Source organism: Nerophis lumbriciformis, linkage group LG21 (assembly GCF_033978685.3).
Source record: "Nerophis lumbriciformis linkage group LG21, RoL_Nlum_v2.1, whole genome shotgun sequence".
In the NCBI taxonomy this organism is placed as follows: domain Eukaryota; kingdom Metazoa; phylum Chordata; class Actinopteri; order Syngnathiformes; family Syngnathidae; genus Nerophis; species Nerophis lumbriciformis.
This window is the reverse complement of record NC_084568.2, coordinates 29897501-29912500: the sequence shown is the minus strand read 5'-3', so window position 1 is coordinate 29912500 and position 15000 is coordinate 29897501. Positions and strand designations below refer to the sequence as shown.

Here is a 15000-nt window from a genome sequence, read left to right as displayed (position 1 = left end):
CTAAAGCTAGCACATAGCAAGTTATAGGTGCTATGCTCGTGAGGTCTTGACAGCTACCTATTGTAATTTTATGAGAATCCCAAAAAAACAAATGCTTATGATGGTAATAGCCCGTATGCTAACAGCTATCATGCTAACAACTGACGTGGACCACCTTGTAATTAAACCTTCGCAAGAAGGTTGCTAAAAATGCTAAATGCTAACTTGCAACGTAAAATGCTAAAGCTAGTACCTAGAATATTATAGATGCTATGTGCGTGAGGTCTTAACAGCTACCTATTGTAATTTTGTGAGAATCTTAACAATGCTTAGCTAACAGCTAACATGCTAACAACCCACGTGGACCACCTTGTGATTATACCGGATCATCGCTTCCTTCGCAAGACGGTTGCTAAAAGAGCTAAATGCTAACGTGCGATGTAAAATGCTAAAGCTAGCACTTAGCAAGCTATGGGTACTAAATACGTTATTACAGGCACAATACTGTTAGTATTTGAATATGATTGCACAATAACAAGGTACAGTTTAATGTCAAATCATTCATAATTCAAAATTACATTAAAATAATGTTTGTATTTTGTTAGTAAAGCTTCCTTTAAATATCACCTAGCAACACCAAGGAGTAGAAAGTAGCATACAGCTCGTAGCATTCTCTTCTTCTACACTCCTGGTACAAAGACAACATATTTGATGTTCAAACTGATAAACTTTTTTTTTTGTTGCAAATAATCATTAACTCTAGAATTTGATGCCAGCAACACATGAAAAAGAAGTTGGGTGGCAATAAATACTGATAAAGTTGAGGAATGCTCATCAAACACTTATTTGGAACATCCCACAGGTGAACAGGCAAATTGGGAACAGGTGGGTGCCATGATTGGGTATAAAAGTAGATTCCATGAAATGCTCAGTCATTCACAAACAAGGATGGGGCGAGGGTCACCACTTTGTCAACAAATGCGTGAGCAAATTGTTGAACGGTTTAAGAAAAACCTTTCTCAACCAGCTATTGCAAGGAATTTAGGGATGTCACCATTTACGGTTCGTAATATCATCAAAGGGTTCAGAGAATCTGGAGAAATCACTGCACTTAAGCAGCTAAGCCCGTGACCTTCGATCCCTCAGGCTGTACTGCATCAACAAGCGACATCAGTGTGTAAAGGATATCACCACATGGGCTCAGGAACACTTCAGAAACCCACTGTCAGTAACTACAGTTGGTCGCTACATCTGTAAGTGCAAGTTAAAACTCTCCTATGCAAGGCGAGAACCGTTTATCAACAACACCCAGAAACGCCGTCGGCTTCGCTGGGCCTGAGCTCATCTAAGATGGACTGATACAAAGTGGAAAAGTGTTCTGTGGTCTGACGAGTCCACATTTCAAATTGTTTTTGGAAACTGTGGACGTCGTGTCCTCCGGACCAAAGAGGAAAAGAACCATCCGGATTGTTATAGGCGCAAAGTTGAAAAGCCAGCATCTGTGATGGTATGGGGGTGTATTAGTGCCCAAGACATGGGTAACTTACACACCTGTGAAGGCACCATTAATGCTGAAAGGTACATACAGGTTTTGGAGCAACATATGTTGCCATCCAAGCAACGTTACCATGGACGCCCCTGCTTATTTCAGCAAGACAATGCCAAGCCACGTGTTACATCAACGTGGCTTCATAGTAAAAGAGTGCGGGTACTAGACTGGCCTGCCTGTAGTCCAGTTCTGTCTCCCATTGAAAATGTGTGGCGCATTATGAAGCCTAAAATACCACAACGGAGACCCCGGACTGTTGAACAACTTAAGCTGTACATCAAGCAAGAATGGGAAAGAATTCCACCTGAGAAGCTTAAAAAATGTGTCTCCTCAGTTCCCAAACGTTTACTGAGTGTTGTTAAAAGGAAAGGCCATGTAACACAGTGGTGAACATGCCCTTTTCCAACTACTTTGGCACGTGTTGCAGCCATGAAATTCTAAGTTAATTATTATTTGCAAAGAAAAAATAAAGTTTTTGAGTCTGAACATCAAATATCTTGTCTTTGTAGCATATTCAACTGAATATGGGTTGAAAAGGATTTGCAAATCATTGTATTCCGTTTATATTTACATCTAACACAATATCCCAACTCATATGGAAACAGGGTTTGTATATACTTGTGTGATGACTGTATTATGCTGATAGTATATATTTTTAGCATGAATTGATTAACGTGGACCCCGACTTAAACAAGTTGAAAAACTTATTCGGGTGTTACCATTTAGTGGTCAATTGTATGGAATATGTACTGAACTGTGCAATCTACTAATAAAAGTTTCAATCAATCAATCAATCAATATACACCTCAATGACCACAGTCAGTCGCCCCCTGGCATCCTGGAGGCACACAGTAGTCTAGACCAGGGGTCGGCAACCCGCGGCTCTAGAGCCGCATAGCACCGCTATAGTGGCTCTCTGGAGCTTTTTCAAAAATGTTTGAAAAATGGAAAAAGTTGAGGGGAAAAAAATATATTTTTTTGTTTTAATATGGTTTCTGTAGGAGGACAAACATGACACAAACCTCCCTAATTGTTATAAAGCACACTGTTTATATTAAACATGCTTCACTGATTCGAGTATTTGGCGAGCTTCGTTTTGTCCTACTAATTTTGTCAGTCCTTGAACTCACCTTAGTTTGTTTACATGTTTATCTTTCTGCGACTTTCTAGGACGTGTTTTATGCCACTTATTTTTCTGTCTCATGTTGTCCACCAAACTTTTAACGTTGTGCATGAATCCACAAAGGTGAGTTTTGTTGATGTTATTGACTTGTGTGGAGTGCTAATCAGACATATTTGGTCACTGCATGACTGCGAGCTAATCGATGCTAACATGCTATTTCGGCTAGCTATATGTACATATTGCATAATTATTCCTCATTTGTAGCTATATTTGAGCTCATTTAGTTTCCTTTAAGTCATATTAATTCAATTTATATCTCATGACACACTATCTGTATGTAATATGGCTTTTAATTTTTTGCGGCTCCAGACAGATTTGTTTTTGTATTTTTGGTCCAATAAGGCTCTTTCAACATTTTGGGTTGCCAACCCCTGGTCTAGACCAACATCTGAACTGAATTTGTGTCAACAACGTAGAAATGTGAAAAATGGAACAACCTAAAATATTTCTAATAATATTTCACATGGGTGTACGATGTGTTAGCAATTAATTATGCCAGATTAGATATAATAAAAAATAAAAAGTATGAGGAATAAAAAGACTGGCTGAGCTATGGTATTACCAGACACTATTGCTCAACACCCCAATAAAGTAATGTCTTAAATATACACAACTTTTTTTTTTAATTCTGCCGATATGCGCGTCAAAAAGCGCATAAAAAGGCATACAAATATAGAAAACATGAGTCTTGGCGCCATCTCTCTCAGCTTCGGTCCTCTGCTGCTAACTACTGGACACATGGAGAAGAGCACCGGCCAACATTGTGTATACATGACTATATACACGTCTACATGCATGCATAAATACATACATGTATACTTATGTATGCATAAATATTAAACTTCACTTTTAAAGGTTTTTGCAGGCTGATTTACTACAAAAAGTCACACCTGCAAGATGTCAAAATATGGCAGCAGTTTTATTGCACTGCTATTATTGCGAATTTGCTATCCTTGAAAGTCTATTATAATAATGCATCAGCACAAAAGCTCAAATGAACACATTCTTATCACGGGAAGTGACATTTATTTTTCATCGCTCACATAATTGCTCGTTATGCCTCCATAAGTGCGTTGCAACACAAAGCATCCATTTAGGCTATCGTAAGGCTTGTTGATCATAAGCACAAACAAGCCGCTCGCCTATCTGAGGCGATTCGAAATAAAGCACAACAAGTGGATTTTATCCTCCCAAATGTTATGTCGATGATGTAGACACGCGACTCATAACTCTGACATAAGTCATTGGAAATAGGTCATAATAATTAGACAGAGTGCTGCTTGGCGGCCATTATCATTCCAGAGCATCTTTGCAGTGTGTGTGTGTGTGTGTGTGTGTGTGTGTGTGTGTGTGTGTGTGTGTGTGTGTGTGTGTGTGTGTGTGTGTGTGTGTGTGTGTGTGTGTGTGTGTGTGTGTGTGTGTGTGTGTGTGTTTGTATTCCTACCCTTCTTGAGACATCTACAAGGGAAAGTACCGAAATCATGGTCCCAATACGGAAAACCATTGCATCTAATAGAGAGCCAAATACTAGAGTCCGTGAACATTGCTCCAAAGTCAGGATTTTTTGTTGATTTTTGTTGTTTGATGTTGATTTTTCAAAATAATCTAGTAGTCTTTTTACAAAACTTAGTCATCTTTTTTAAGTCAAATTCTCTATTTTGCGCTAAAGTTATACCGTTAGACAACAAATCTCTATTTTGTGTTTCTTTTTTTTTTTTTTAATACAAAGTTCAATGTATTTATGATCTTTGATGTCAGTTTACTGTGACTGTCAATTACGACTTTAATCCATCCATCCATCCATTTTCTACCGCGTATTCCCTTTGGGGTCGCGGGGGGTGCTGGAGCCTATCTCAGCTACAATCGGGCGGAAGGCGGGGGTACACCCTGGACAAGTCGCCACCTCATCGCAGGGCCAACACAGATAGACGGACAACATTCACACTCACATTCACACACTAGGGCCAATTTTAGTGTTGCCAATCCTATTAAGTAAATATTTTTTAAAAGTGTCAGAGAGAAAATGTTGCATTTTGTGTGTGTGTGTGTGTGTGTGTGTGTGTGTGTGTGTGTGTGTGTGTGTGTGTGTGTGTGTGTGTGTGTGTGTATTTCTACCCTTCGTGAGACATCAACAAGGACAAGTACCTTCCATATGAGGACCGGTGAACAAGTTAGGACCGAAATCATGGTCCCAATACGGAAAACCATTGCATCTAATAGAGAGCACAAATACTAGAGTCCGTGAACATTGCTCCAAAATCAGGATTTTTTGTTGATTTCTGTTGTTTGATGTCGATTTTTCAAAATAATCTAGTTGTCTTTTTACAAAACTTAAGTCATCTTTTTTATGTCAAATTCTCTATTTTGCGCTAAAGTTATACCGTTAGACAACAAATCTCTATTTTATGGTTCTTTTTATGAAATACAAAGTTCGATGTATTTATGATCTTTGATGTCAGTTTACTGTGACTGTCAATCACGACTTTAATCCTATTTCCTCTCACGGTAAATATTTTTTAAACGTGTCAGAGAGAGAATGTTGCAGTGTGTGTGTGTGTGTGTGTGTGTGTGCGTGTGTGTGTGTTCTTGTATTTCTACCCTTCTTGAGACATCATCAAGGAAAAGTACCTTCCATATGAGGACCGGTGAACAAGTTAGGACCGAAATCATGGTCCCAATATGGAAAACCATTGCATCTAATAGAGAGCACAAATACTAGAGTCCGTGAACATTGCTCCAAAGTCAGGATTTTTTGTTGATTTTTGTTGTTTGATGTTGATTTTTCAAAATAATCTAGTAGTCTTTTTACAAAACTTAAGTCATCTTTTTTACGTCAAATTCTCTATTTTGCTAAAAAGTTATACCGTTAGACAACAAATCTTTATTTCGTGTTTCTTTTTTTTTTTAAATACAAAGTTCAATGTATTTATGATCTTTGATGTCAGTTTACTGTGACTGTCAATCACGACTTTAATCCTATTAAGTAAATATTTTTTAAATGTGTCAGAGAGAAAATATTGCATTTTGTGTGTGTGTGTGTGTGTGTGTGTGTGTGTGTGTGTGTGTGTGTGTGTGTGTGTGTGTGTGTGTGTGTGTGTGTGTGTGTGTGTGTGTGTGTGTTTGTATTCCTACCCTTCTTGAGACATCTACAAGGAAAAGTACCAAAATCATGGTCCCAATATGGAAAACCATTGCATCTAATAGAGAGCCAAATACTAGAGTCCATGAACATTGCTCCAAAGTCAGGATTTTTTGTTGATTTTTGTTGTTTGATGTTGATTTTTCAAAATAATCTAAAAATTTAAGTCATCTTTTTTACGTCAAATTCTCTATTTTGCGCAAAAGTTATACCGTTAGACAACAAATCTTTATTTCGTGTTTCTTTTTTTTTTTTTAATACAAAGTTCAATGTATTTATGATCTTTGATGTCAGTTTACTGTGACTGTCAATCACGACTTTAATCCTATGAAGTAAATATTTTTTAAACGTGTCAGAGAGAAAATATTGCATTTTGTGTGTGTGTGTATGTGTGTGTGTGTGTGTGTGTGTGTGTGTGTGTTTGTATTTCTACCCTTCTTGAGACATCAACAAGGACAAGTACCTTCCATATGAGGACCAGTGAACAAGTTAGGACCGAAATCATGGTCCCAATATGGAAAACCATTGCATCTAATAGAGAGCACAAATACTAGAGTCCGTGAACATTGCTCCAAAGTCAGGATTTTTTGTTGATTTCTGTTGTTTGATGTCGATTTTTCAAAAGAATCTAGTTGTCTTTTTACAAATCTTAAGTCATCTTTTTTACAGCAAATTCTCTATTTTGCGCAAAAGTTATACCGTTAGACAACAAATCTCTATTTCGTGTTTCTTTTTTTGAAATACAAAGTTCAAAGTATTTATGATCTTTGATGTCAGTTGACTGTCAATCACGCCTTTAATCCTATTAAGTAAATATTTTTTAAACGTGTCAGAGAGAAAATGTTGCATTTTGTGTGTGTGTGTGTGTGTGTGTGTGTGTGTGTGTGTGTGTGTGTGTGTGTGTGTGTGTGTGTGTGTGTGTTTGTTTGTATTCCTACCCTTCTTGAGACATCAACAAGGAAAAGAACCTTCCATATGAGGACCGGTGAACAAGTTAGGACCGAAATCATGGTCCCAATACGGAAAACCATTGCATCTAATAGAGAGCACAAATACTAGAGTCCGTGAACATTGCTCCAAAGTCAGGATTTTTAGTTGATTTTTGTTGTTCTAGTTGTCTTTTTACAGAACTTAAGTCATCTTTTTTTACGTCAAATTCTCTATTTTGCGCAAAAGTTATACCGTTAGACAATAAATCTCTATTTTGTGTTTCTTTTTTTGAAATACAAAGTTCAATGTATTTATGATCTTTGATGTCAGTTTACTGTGACTGTCAATCACGACTTTAATCCTATTTCCTTTCATGGTAAATATTTTTTTAAACGTGTCAGAGAGAGAATGTTGCATTTTGTGTGTGTGTGTGTGTGTGTGTGTGTGTGTGTGTGTGTGTGTGTGTGTGTGTGTGTGTGTGTGTGTGTGTGTGTGTGTGTGTGTGTGTGTGTGTGTGTGTTTCTACCCTTCTTGAGACATCAACAAGGAAAAGTACCTTCCATATGAGGACCGGTGAACAAGTTAGGACCGAAATCATGGTCCCAATACAGAAAACCATTGCATCTAATAGATAGCACAAATACTAGAGTCCGTGAACATTGCTCCAAAGTCAGGACTTTTTTGTTGATTTAATGTGCATACAAAAGTCAACATTGACAGGTGCAAAGGCAGCAATATATGATAAAACAAGACGGCAGCTAAAGAAGGACTTCCCTATTCATCCCCGAAAAAACCCGCCAGGTGAACAGCTGATTTTACGACTTCCGGTGCTGACGTAAGACAACCCGCTTACCGTAGGATGAACAAATACACTCCTAAGACTACAGTGGCCATTAACAGTCAGCTTCTACAGCTGGGTTGCCCAAAGTGCGGCACAGGGGCCATCTGTGGTCCGTGACTCGTTTGTCATCGGCCTTAAGCACATTACAGAAAACAAAAAAAATAGAGATCTCATTTGCACCCCTGGTGGTGAAATCTATCAAAATGAGGGTGGTCCCAAAAAGAAGGGATTTTTCATATTGACTGTGTGTCGGTTTTAAAAGTGCTCCCCCTCTGGTTAACATATGAAATAACAAGTGTGTGTGAACATTTGAAGTGCTCCCCCTCTGGCCAACATATGAAATAACAAGTGTGTGTAAGAAATTTAAATGCGTCCTCTTTGGCCAAAATTAATAAAATAAATATGTATATAGAGACATACTGTCATAATTTGAAGTAAATAGTGAAGATTAAAAAACAATTATAAACAAAAAAATTAAAAATTAACTTAAAGCAGTCTTTTTCTCACAATGTGTCTACTACTTTCTTATAAAAATGGGAACAATTTCTCATATTCTTTCTGTTTCTGTAATATTGCAATATTTTCTCGTAAAATTATGACTTTTTTATGTAAAATTATCACTTTTTAATGCAAAACGGTGACATTTTTCATAAAAAATTATGACTTTTATCGCAATATTATAATGATAAATAAATGTATCGCAATATTGCCAATTTTTTGTTGTTCTTGTAAAATAGTGACATTTTTTTAGTAAAATTATGACTTTTGTCATAATTTTGCCAATTAAAATTCAGATTATTATTATAATATTGCCAACATTTTAAAGTTTCCTTATGAAATGGTGACTTTCGTCGAGTAAAATGACGACTCTTTTCATAAAATTGCCAACATTTTAAGCTTTTCTTTTAAAATAGTGACTTTTATTGAGTAAAACTCCAACTTTTATCATAATACTGCACAAATGTCTTCAGTTTTTCTTGTAAAATTTTGACTTGCGTTGAGTAAAATGACGACTTTTATTATAATACCGCCAAAATTCTAAGTTTTTCTTGTGAAATTGTGACCTTTTTTTCTTGTGAAATTCCAACTCATTTTTCACAAAAAGCTTTTTTTATATTTGCATAGTATGTATATATTATTAATGTTGTAAATACAAATATTTATATATCTAGAAAGGGTGGTCCTAAAGAGGTAGGCATTTTTCTCAGGTCTCAAGAAGGTAACAAATACTAGATGTGTGTGCGTGTGCGTGTGCGTGTGTGTGTGTGTGTGTGTGTGTGTGTGTGTGTGTGTGTGTGTGTGTGTGTGTGTGTGTGTGTGTGTGTGTGTGGGTGTGGTTTAGTAGTGAAAACCAAACATGTCAAGTTTAAGGTCAAACTTTAGTGTTGGAATAACTTTCCAGGATATAATTACCAGTCAATTTATTGTTTAAAAAAAAAAAAAAAAAAAAAAAGTGATAATAAAGCGTAATGTTAATGTATATTTTAACTGCAACGATCAACATGAAAAGTAACATATTGAGTATATTATACGTGTTTGTGTTATCCATCTGCTGCATAAATGACCAATAAAATGGGGTTTAATATCTGACCCCCCAATAAAAGCAAATGGCGCGTGGTTGTAACCCGCCCATAAAGTTACGTCTTCCGAATAGTTCTAAACGACAAGCTGCTTGTTGCGTGGGTTTATTGCCACACCTTCTCGGTGGATTCTACAATGTGGTTGCAAAGAAAATAAAAATAAAAAATAAAAATGTCGTGCGACATTGGCCGCACATCATCCGCCGGACGCGGCCGCGCCGGGAACTCCAACCCGGGCAAGGGAGCTCGATTGCGGGCACGGACGAGCTGCGGCTGCGCGGGCGCCGTGGAGCTTCTCTTTTGAAGGAATGATGCATTCAAGGGCGTCATCTTGTGGCCGAAAAATGGAACGACGCTGCCAACGAGTTCAGGTAAAACCGCTTTTTTAATGTTTTAAACCAATTACAGTGTATATAACAATGTATAATTAGTGAAATTATAGAGGTATAACATAAATGTAATTATTTAAAGCATGTTTTAACAAATTGGGGTTGCTGTTGAACTGCATTGCATAATACTGTACAGTGAGGTGTTTATTTTTGTATTTGTAGAGATTAAAATCACATCTTTTTAATCTGGCTTTTTACTCATTGTTTCAAACTCTTCTAAGGTTCTTAATTTTTATTGTGTTATTTTTTTTACATTATATTACACTAATTTTCTTACTATTTCTCTTATTTGTGTATATATATGTATATATATATATATTATTTTTTTTGTCATATTATTTTTTAGAATACATGTCTTGTTACATTTACTGTATTATTGTACATGGTAATAGGGATTTGTTATATATTGTATATATTATATAAAAATATAATATATACATTATATATTGTATATATAAGATGTACATTTTGCATATATGTTATATTTTTTATTGCTACTAAGGTACATTTTTAGTCTACTTTATATCCTTTCCATCCTTACACTTTCCACCCTTTATAACTGAGCAACTGTGTGGAACAATTTCCCTTGTGGATCAATTAAGTTTGTCAAAGACTAAGTCTAAGTTTCTTTCCTATTATTTGGTGTCAAGCACTTTGTGTTGCAACTAAAAGCGCCATATAAATTGAGTTTTGATGTGATTTACCCAGAATATTGGAAACACAGTATAAAAATACGGAAAATACAAGCAAAATACGGCACACAAAGCATTAATACATGCGTGTTACTTTGATTTGTAAGAAGTACGCTTTGATGGGGAGAATGTGGCCGACAAAATGACTTTAAAGGTGGACATCATTCAAGATGTCAATAAAAGGAGGAGGAAGAAGCCGAGCTTATTCAGCACAGCTCAGCGATCGGAATGTTTACCACTTTTGTTGAAGATGTTCATTTCCGAGATAAGGGAGGAAAAACGTGTAAATAAATAAATACCGTATATTTCATGAATGATCTCACTGCAGTGTGCAAGTGTGTCTAAGTGTGCTGTAAAGTTCACATTTGAACGACAATAAAGGAAGTCTAATGTGAGCATGCAACTCTGTCAAATAGGATTATTTACATAAAAAACAGAAGTCCGCTTAATGTGCAGCAGATGTTTTATCACTCCCGCTCAGGACTCGTATCCTGACTTTAATGGGCCTTCAGACTTAAGACAAAAGGCTTTAAAAGTGTGTGTGTGTGTGCACACGTGGGTCAAGGCTGCACAATTATGTTGCAGGAACGTGTCAGTTTTAGTCACACACTCCTGGTCATCTGTTGTCCTAACTCAAGTTCCATTGCCTGACTCTGTTGTCAAACTGATCCAAACGATGTTTTGAACGATTCCAATGCGACTCGAGACCAACTCAATAAGATGCCTCATCGTCCTCTCATTGTGTGTGTGCGTGTGTGTGTGTGTGTGTGTGTGTGTGTGTGTGTGTGTGTGTGTGTGTGTGTGCGCGCGTGTGTGTGGTTGTGAGGTTCCAGCAGTCGTGTCATGTGACTGCACATTCCGCCACTCATGGCTCCCGCTCCCTGAGGTCAAAGTCCATCTGACTGCACCTCTGTCAATCATCACACACCAACGACACTTCCATTAGAAAAGTCAACCTTCAACAGTCTTTTTTTTTTTTTACTTGCAGAGAAAACACGATCGAAGATTGCACGAGTTATCTTTTTCGCCAACCATTAAGAGTCACGGCGATAAGAACTTGCAGCAATGATGAGAATATTTCCCATTATCTCGCTTATATCAGGCCTGGGCGAATATTTTGCCTCGGGCGGGGGGCAAATTTTGAGAAAAAAAATGTGTCTGGCGGAGTATATTTATTTTTAGGAACACTAATACAAAACCTCACAATATCTGATTGAATGCTAAGAACGTTATTACAGACCGCCTTAAAAAAACGGAATGGAATTTTTAAATTTTACTGAATGAGACACCCAGAATGTACATGAAAATAAAGAATGTGGGATTGACAATATTAACTATGAACGATAAAACATTGAATATTGACAACATATGAACGTCACACCCCCTCTCGATCGACATATCTTACAATCAAGCGAAACTTGAGACTATCTGATATATGTGATATACAAGTAAAATTCCGATTATTATTATAATATTGCCAACATTTTAAGGTTTGCTTATGAAATGATGACTCTTTTCATAAAATTACCAACATTTTAAGCTTTGCTTGTAAAATAGGGACTTTTATTGAGTAAAATTCCAACTTTTATCATAATACTGCACAAATGTTTTCAGTTTTTCTTGTAAAATTCTGACTTGCGTCGAGTAAAATTACAACTTTTATTATAATACTGCCAAAATTCTACGTTTTTCTTGTGAAATTGTGACCTTTTTTCTTGTGAAATTCCAACTCATTTTTCACAACAAGCTTTTTTATATTTGCATAGTATGTATATATTATTAATGTTGTAAATACAAATCTTTATATATCTAGAAAGGGTGGTCCCAAAGAGGTAGGCATTTTTCGGAGGTCTCAAGAAGGTAACAAATACAAGACGTGTGTGTGCATGTGTGTGTGTGTGTGTGTGTGTGTGTGTGTGTGCGTGGTTTAGTAGTGAAAACCAAACATGTCAAGTTTAAGGTCAAACTTTAGTGTTGGAATAACTTTCCAGAATATAATTACCAGTCAATTTATTGTTTAAAAAAACTAAATAAAGAATGTGGGATTGACAATTTTAACTATGAACGATAAAACATTGAATATTGACAACATATGAACGTCACACCCCCTCTCGATCGACATATTTTACAATCAAGCGAAACTTGAGACTATCTGATACATGTGATATACAGTCGTGGGATCATCTGACCACAGAACTTTCATCCAGAAGGTCTTATCTTTGTCCATGTGATGTCAGATGAAACAAAAATTGAGCTGTTTGGCCACAATACCCAGCAATATGTTTGGAGGAGAAAAGGTGAGGCCTTTAATCCCAGGAACACCAAACCTACCGTCAAGCATGGTGGTGGTAGTATTATGCTCTGGGCCTGTTTTGCTGCCAATGGAACTGGTGCTTTTCAGAGAGTAAATGGAACAATGAAAAAGAAGGATTAACCTCCAAATTCTTCAGGACAACCTAAAATCATCAGGTTGGGTCTTGGGCGCAGTTGGGTGTTCCAACAGGACAATGACCCCAAACACACGTCAAAAGTGGTAAAGGAATGGCTAAATCGGGCTAGAATGAAGGTTTTAGAATGGCCTTCCCAAAGTCCTGACTTAAACGTGTGGACAATGCTGAAGAAACAAGTCCATGTCAGAAAAAACAAAACAAATTTAGCTGAACTGCACCAATTTTGCTGTGACTTAGATTACCATAGTTTTTTGATTGATTGATTGAAACTTTTATTAGTAGATTGCAACGGAAGATAATACATTATATGAAACAGTACATATTCCGTACAATTGTCCACAAAATGGCAACACCCGAATAAGTTGTTCAACTTGTTTAAGTCCACGTTAATCAATTCATGGTAACTATGCAAAAGCGCAGATTCCAACCATTGAAATACTTTGTATAACATCACTGCACATCACAATGGCAGCTATAGTTTCCATCTTAAAGATCTAAACAAATTATTTGGGAATGTCCGGTGGGCCAGATTGAAAAGTTTAACGGGCCGGCTTATAGGAAGCTAGAAAAGCACAATTGGGCGAGTGCATGAATATGACGTAAGAAAAGAGGGAGGCGATGTTGAAACTGACACAATAAAGAATTTTAGCTTTGCAACCTCATTATACTATTGGTTAAGTTGTTATTCATAAATGTAAGTTTCTCAATACCCGACCTGTTTTTTGTGCCTTTAAAAAAGATTCCTACATTAAAACACTCTCTACCTCTAACAACCAAAAAGCTGTGAAAACGATGATGCTGTGTTCCAAATTTAAGTTATTTACTGAGATTGAGTGAGTCTAAAAATTGCACTTTGTTTATTATATATACATATATATATATATATATATATATATATATATATATATATATATATTGCATTCTATTTTAGTTAGTTTGAATTTTTTTTGAAGTTTTGTACTGTTTTTGTACTTACTTTGATTATTATTTTCAACTGTTTGTAAAATGTTGAAATTTATAAATAAAGGTTTATGAAAAAAAATAAAAATGACACAATAAAGCCCTTTCAGTCATCAAGCCACAGCACTCATTTTTAAGCAGTACTTCACTTTGGCCGCTAGATGGCAGGACAAGACAAGCAGTGCCCTTCAAAGACATGGACGGTGGCAAGGAAATGTCCCAGTCGGGTTAAATTGGTGGAAATGCAAATAATAATAACAATAACACCTAATGACGTGCTTTATAGCAGATTATATTACTTTTTCACACACAATGTGTTCATTCAGAGAAGAGATTTTGTTGGTGAATGATACAATTTAATAGGTTGATTGGCAACACAAAAAAATTGGCCCTAGTGTGTGAATGTGAGTGTGAATGTTGTCTGTCTATCTGTGTTGGCCCTGCGATGAGGTGGCGACTTGTCCAGGGTGTACGCCGCCTTCCGCCCGATTGTAGCTGAGATAGGCTCCAGCGCTCCCCGCGACCCCAAAGGGAATAAGCGGTAGGAAATGGATGGATGGATGATACAATTTACAAGCTGATTTAGGGCCCCAGGTAGAATTTTATTTTGGAAAAAGTGTCCTTTTTTTTTTTTTTTTTTTTGCATAGGGGGCTATGCAAAAAAAAAAAAAAAGTACACTTTTTTTATATATGTGAAAAATGTTTACTTTTTTAAATGTATGATGCGTGTTTTGTACTAAGACAAATTCATAGAAAATAAATGAAATGTATATTAACTTTAGAGATGTCGATAAATGCTTTAAAATGTCATATCGGAAATTATCGGTATCGTTTTTTTAAATTATCGGTATCGTTTTTGTTTTTTTTGTTTTTTGTTTTTGTCTTAAATCAACATAAAAAACACAAGATACACTTACAATTAGTGCACCAAACCAAAAAACCTCCCTCCCTCATTCACACTCATTCACACAAAAGGGTTGTTTCTTACTGTTATTAATATTCTGGTTCCTACATTATATATCAATATATATCAATACAGTCTGCAAGGGATACAGTCCGTAAGCACACATGATTGTGCGAGCTGCTGGTCCACTAATAGTACTAACCTTTAACAGTTAATTTTACTAATTTTCATTCATTACTAGTTTCTATGTAACTGTTTTTATATTGTTTAACTTTCTTTTTTATTCAAGAAAATGTTTTTAATTTATTTATATTATTTTATTATTATTTTTTTTAAAAAGACCTTATCTTCACCATACCTGGTTGTCCAAATTAGGCATAATAATGTGTTAATTCCACGACTGT

General features: G+C 36.2%; 1 long non-coding RNA gene across 2 annotated transcripts in view; it reads right to left on the bottom strand.

Moving 5' to 3' along the window:
- Window positions 1–13662: 13662 nt before the first annotated feature.
- Window positions 13663–15000, bottom strand: part of LOC140679683 (uncharacterized) — an 18125-nt gene continuing 16787 nt past the window's right edge. For both annotated transcript variants that reach the window (XR_012051052.1, XR_012051053.1), the window contains one exon: window positions 13663–15000. This exon is cut by the window's right edge. This is a non-coding gene — a long non-coding RNA (uncharacterized lncRNA).